Consider the following 6,420-nt stretch of genomic DNA (forward strand, 5'->3'; position numbering starts at 1 on the left):
TCAGCAAACTGTTTGCGGGCTTTCTTGTGCGTCAGCTTCCTTCTGGGATGACGACCATGCAGACCGAGTTGATGCAGTGTGCGGCGTATGGTCTGAGCACTGACAGGCTGACCTCCCACGTCTTCAACCTCTGCAGCAATGCTGGCAGCACTCATGTGTCTATTTTTTAAAGCCAACCTCTGGATATGACGCCGAACACGTGGACTCAACTTCTTTGGTCGACCCTGGCGAAGCCTGTTCCGAGTGGAACCTGTCCTGGAAAACCGCTGTATGACCTTGGCCACCATGCTGTAGCTCAGTTTCAGGGTGTTAGCAATCTTCTTATAGCCCAGGCCATCTTTGTGGAGAGCAACAATTCTATTTCTCACATCCTCAGAGAGTTCTTTGCCATGAGGTGCCATGTTGAATATCCAGTGGCCAGTATGAGAGAATTGTACCCAAAACACCAAATTTAACAGTTCTGCTCCCCATTTACACCTGGGACCTTGACACATGACACCAGGGAGGGACAACGACACATTTGGGCACAATTTGGACATGTTCACTGTGGGGTGTACTCACTTATGTTGCCAGCCATTTAGACATTAATGGCTGTGTGTTGAGTTATTTTCAGAAGACAGTAAATCTACACTGCTATACAAGCTGTACACTGACTACTCTAAGTTATATCCAAGTTTCATGTCTATAGTGTTGTCCCATGAAAAGATATAATGAAATATTTGCAGAAATGTGAGGGGTGTACTCACTTTTGTGATACACTGTATATACGTATATATATATACATATATATATATATATTTTCTTTATGCATTTTCTCCCCTTTTTCTCCCCCTTTTTTTTTAGCGTGTCCAATTGCCCCATTGCATCATGCTTCCTCTCTACCAATGCCGATCTCTGCTCTGATTGAGGAGAACAAAGCTAACCCACTTCCCCTCTGACACGTTTGATGAGTGCAGTGCAGCCTAGCTGCGTGTATGGAGGGACACACCCCAAGAGGACTCTTTTCTCATCTCTGTGCAGGTGTCATCAATCAGCCAGCAGAGGTCGTAACTGCACCAGTCATGAGAAAGAGACCCTATCCAGCTTAGTCCCACCCATATGAACAACAGGCCAACCGTTGTTCATGTGGCCGCTCAGAACAGCCGGCAAGGCAGAGCTAAGATTCGATACGATGTATTCGAGATCCCAGTTCTGGTTCCAGCGTGTGTTTTAAATGCTGCACCACCTCATGCATTTTTTCATTTAATTAAAACATTTTTTTTTTTTTACGTTTAATCATATGACATCATATGCATCACACAAGTTTCAGGATAAAATCATTGCAGGATAAAAGTATCCGGCATTTATTATAAATTTCTAATCAAACGCTTGACTTAGTTTTCCCACTGCTCACATTGTTTTAACTGTGTACATATTTATTTACAAATACAGTCATGTGAAAAAGTTAGGACACCCCATGAAAACCTTTGTCGTTTTGAACATGTTTAAACATATGAATATCTGAGCTTCATTTGAACAGTACTGAGAGCTGGAGCTTATGTAACTAAACAAATAAAATGTTAAAAATTACTTTTGAACACAAGTTGTAAAATGAAATGAACAAAAATGGAAATTTATTGTAAGGTAAAAGTTAGGACACCCCCATATTTATTACTACTTAAAATGTCTAAAATTAGAATCCGGTGCACCACATCAGCTGCAATGATTATACCATCATTAGAGGACATTGGAGTTGTATTTAAACCTCAGACATTAGTTTGGTTTGCTCTTAATTGTTGAAGTGAGTGTTATCACCATGGTGAGATCTAAAGAGCTCTCGGAGGCCTTCAGAAAGAAGGTTGTAGGTGCATATGAGTCTGGAAAGGAATTTAAAAAGATCTCAAAACAATTAGAAATCAGCCATTCCACTGTCCGGGAAATAATTTACAAGTGAAGAACATTTAAAACAACTGCCAGCATGGCCAGGTCAGGCCGTCCTAACAAGTTCAGTCCAAGTGCAAGGCTCCAATAATCCTACAATGTCATCACAGGACCTACAGGTAGCTCTTGCCACAGTTGATGTCAAGGTAAATGCATATATCATCAGAAAGAGACTGCACAAGTTTGATTTTTATGGGAGGTGTGCAAGGAGGAAACCCTTGCTGTCAAAAAAACATCAGAGCAAGACTAAAGTTTGCCAGAGAACACCTAGACAAAGACCAGGACTTCTGGAACAATGTGCTGTGGACAGATGAATCCAAAGTTGAATTATTGGGGCACAGTAACAGAAGACATGTTTGGCGCAAACCAAACACAGCATTTGAGCATAAGAAGGTCATATGAACTGTGAAGCATGGAGGTGGAACTGTCATGGTTTGGGGCTGCTTTGCAGCAGCAGGGTATGGCCAGCTCTCCATTATAGAACCCACAATGAATACTTCACTATCAGAGGGTGCTTGAGAAAAATGTAGGACCATCTGTCCAAAAACTGAAACTGAAGTGGAAGTGGACCATGCAACATGACAACGACCCAAAACATTCCAGTAAACCCACCAAGGAATGGTGCAAAAGAAAGAAATGGAGAGTTCTTGAATGGCCTGGATCTTAATCCTATTGAGATGCTGTAGGGTGATTTGAAATAGGCTGTGCATACAAGAAACCCTTCAAACCTCACACAGCTGAAGAAATTCTGCATGGAGGAGTGGGAAAAACTTTCTCCCAGTCGATGGCAGAGACTGGTAGATGGTTATAGGAAACGTCTAATTGAGGTTATTTCAGCCAAAGGGGGAAAATACCAGCTATTAAGGCATAGGGTGTCTTAACTTTTTCCTCACAATCAATTTCCATTTCTGTTCATTATATTTTACAACTTGAGTTTAAAAGTATTTTTTTCAGTTTTATTTGTTTATAAGGTCCATCTCTCAATATTGTTTGAATAAAGCTCAAATGTCCATATGTTTAAATATGTTCAAAAAGACAAAGGTGCTCAATGTTTTGTCCTAACTTTTTCACATGACTGTATATTGAATTCCAATTCATAACAAAGGTGTTTAATGACCAATTAAGTTTCCTCACACCAAGCCTGACAGGACTAGACAATGTCTCTATGGAGTTTGCTTTGTGCACAGTGTCACAATCATGATGAAACAGAAAAGGGCCTTCTTCAGGACATTGCCACCTGTAATTAAAAATTATGAGGGGTGTCCACATACTTTGCAGTGTCTGGCATCTGCTTCCTTTGTTTATGATAGGCTGTATCAATGCAGTTAAAATGGTGTTTTTACCAAGATGTATGTATCTCTTTCAAAACTTTTTTAAGGCCTTATAAAAGCACATACCTCTAAGGCTAATCTACAAAAATCCTGTGCAGCTCAAATCTTCGCTTTGCCAGTATTTAACATTACTACTGGGCAGCAAATGCTAGAGTGCTTGTGTATTGGAAACTGGGTCATCGGCAAGTAACTGATAGTAATTTTATATTAAGGAACTTGTTTAAGATTTTGAATCAAATAAGGGGCTTCCTCAACTCCCAGCAACTCCCAGTCTTGACTGACAAAGGATTGGGTTGTACTGGAGATCTGTAAATAAAAGGCAAATTAACTACCTTTACAATCTTCCTCACAAACATTTCTTTCACTACCTGCAGGCCAGACACTATGTACAAAAATGTTCCAAACTACACTTCTGTACCACCTAAACATCTGTTCTTTGAGCTATTTTTCTCACAGACGCTTGAACTCACAACTTAATATCTGAGTTTCCACCCATACACTGACAGTATTAGGGAAGCATGGACTGTGGAGATTGGATTTTTTGCCAAGTGAGGTCTGGGAGGAAAGTCTGTCCAAAATTTCACATTGCTCTAGACATTCAGAATATAGGCTGATACAGTTCAAGGTCCTCCACATACGCCACTACTCTAAAACTAAACTAAGTAACATCTGTCGATTTGTTTTCTCACTATGTAAGAAATGTATAGTCAAAGATGGTACCTTGGCTTATCTTTTTTTGTACGGTCATGCCTTCTGGTTTCTGGTATAATATATTTGTATTCCTTTCTGATTTACTCGACAAGTGTGTGCACCCAGATCCTCCTATAGCATAGTACCTTATAGCAAGTACTCCGAGGTTAAAGAAGAATTGTTGCAAACAGATTATTATTTTACATTAAAAATCTCATTTTGCCTCTTGTTTTAAAATATAGCTATCACAGATAAAACGTGTTATTTAATTTTCTTTTATTTTTTCTTTTCTTGAACCCTCTGTGGGCGTGGAGTGGGTTGGTATTTGTGGATGTTCTACATCTGTACCATTGTTCCACCTACCATGTTTAAAATGACAAAATCATAACTAAAATAATTGGAAAATACATTTAAATATATAATAATAAATAAGAATGTTAATAAAATTTAAAACAGCATATAACCAGTGATGGCCAAATGTTTTTGCAGTCTTAAGTGCAAAACACAGGAAGTGTGTCAACCCAATATTAACAGCTCTGAAACTACCTACTAAACTTTTGACATAAAAAAAGTACTGATAGTAAATGTGATTGTAAATGTCCTGGTATCAAAACGCAATACTGTTCAACCGACACAAAAATAACAGTAAATTTGGCAAAAAATTGGGATGTATCATATACATTGAATGACGTATTGCATTGTGGACATATGTTGCTGTTTTTTGGTTTGAAATTATTGATAGCGTAATTTCGCATAAAAACACTTGACAACACAACTGCTGGAATACAGAAAGGTGTAAAATAAGTTTACATGATTAATGATAATATATAATGTGCAACATTATAAAACCATTAACACATGGGACACATTGCCTGTTTTTCAGACACCGACTGTTAAGATCCGAATGTATTACTACTGTGAAATCAGGCAATACAACTGAGTTCCTCTCATTTTCTGAGCAAAGTGTGTGTACTGGTTACTCATTCCCGCTATGCTTGAATCTTATATTCGTACAAATATAAAATTCCTTATGCATTCATAAAGCTCTCAGGTTGTGGACCAGCGTTAAACACTAGCACAGCCCTTTCTGAAACGCGGCATGAGGACGTGCTGAGAATATGATATCCAGACAGGTCCTGCATCTGAACTCAGCATAATGTTTGTCATTCTACAAACACATACCAATTCAGAAACGCTCTACACCATTTATAACAAAAGTTGACAAATGTGCTGTAGTACAGCAACTCATGAACATGCACGGGACAAGACGCTAATAAGTGTGTAATGTTTACTGATAATGTAGTAAAATAGCAACTGTTCTTTAAAATGAGTTAAATTTAAGATACTAAGCTGGATGTTGTTAACACAAACCTTATTTAAAACAGGTAACACTGAACGAGTATGACAGTACAACTGAGAGATATCGTTTTAACTGCTATAACGCACCGCTATTATAAAAGCAGAACACAATTAATACTCACCTTTGGCGTATTTATTGTAGACTAAAGTCTTTTATCAGCAACTATCAAATTATCATATGACACCTGACTCCCCTCAGCCAGTTCCAGTAGCGCAGCTCCGCACCATTTCCACTTTGCGCCCTGGTCTTAGCGGAACGGATTGTACAATTTAGCGACACTGAGCGCGTCTCAGTTTTGCTGTTAAACCGACGCCTTGAAAGCTACGCCCTCATTGTTCACCCTTTTACAACGTCACAGAAGTGTGCATTTCAAGTAGGACCTTAGGGCTTAAGGCACGATTTAGGACAGGGCCTAGGACAAGTCGAGCAGTTTAACTATCCGGGTACTTTAAAGACTCCCGCCCCTTTTTAAGTAAAAACCAAGCTTAAAATTAAAACAATGGTGAGTGTTGTCTCACAGCTTAACAACTTTAACTTGCCTAAAAAGTATTTTTAATTAATTAAATAAATTATTTGTAACCAATAATTGTCACTGTGCCACTAGTTTTCTTTATTGCTCCAGGCACCTGAGCTATATGGAAATAAATTTGTGCCAGAAAATTGAAATGCAATATCTACAGTGGAAAATGTGAACTGCAACACACACATTGCTTTTCAGTATTAACATGCAGAATGCATGCCAAAAAAGCAAAACCTTTATTACATTTAAAGATTATTTTAACGTAATAGAGGCAAAACCTATATTACCTTACAATAAGGGATTTAGTGTCACTCGATTTCTTAACAGAAAAACTATGTAGGTTTGCATTTAAAAAAATGAAATGCTGAGTGTGTCAGAAATTAATACAAGCCAGCTTGAAGTGCAATCAACTTACAGCTGTACTACAATTCACTGTGTGGTGCTTAAAGTGTGCCAAAAATGCAGTACAAGCTTTAGATTTCAGTCCAAGCAGTGCAGTTTTTGTGCTACAGTAAAAAAAAAGTAATTACAGTCCTCTTCCGAATTTAGGGCATGGCTGTCCCTAAGGGGGTGTTCTGGAAAGTCTTCGCCACTGACTG

At 38.6% G+C, this 6,420-nt stretch overlaps 1 protein-coding gene across 2 annotated transcripts in view; it reads right to left on the minus strand.

Moving 5' to 3' along the window:
- Positions 1-5,519, minus strand: part of dusp10 (dual specificity phosphatase 10) — a 99,689-nt gene extending 94,170 nt beyond the window's left edge. For both annotated transcript variants that reach the window (XR_010013703.1, XM_063001959.1), the window contains exon 1: positions 5,423-5,519. The gene's annotated coding sequence lies outside the window, so the exon portion shown is untranslated. The remainder of the gene's footprint in view (positions 1-5,422) is intronic.
- Positions 5,520-6,420: the final 901 nt, after the last annotated feature.

The sequence above is a fragment of the Trichomycterus rosablanca genome, chromosome 9 (genome assembly GCF_030014385.1).
Source record: "Trichomycterus rosablanca isolate fTriRos1 chromosome 9, fTriRos1.hap1, whole genome shotgun sequence".
In the NCBI taxonomy this organism is placed as follows: domain Eukaryota; kingdom Metazoa; phylum Chordata; class Actinopteri; order Siluriformes; family Trichomycteridae; genus Trichomycterus; species Trichomycterus rosablanca.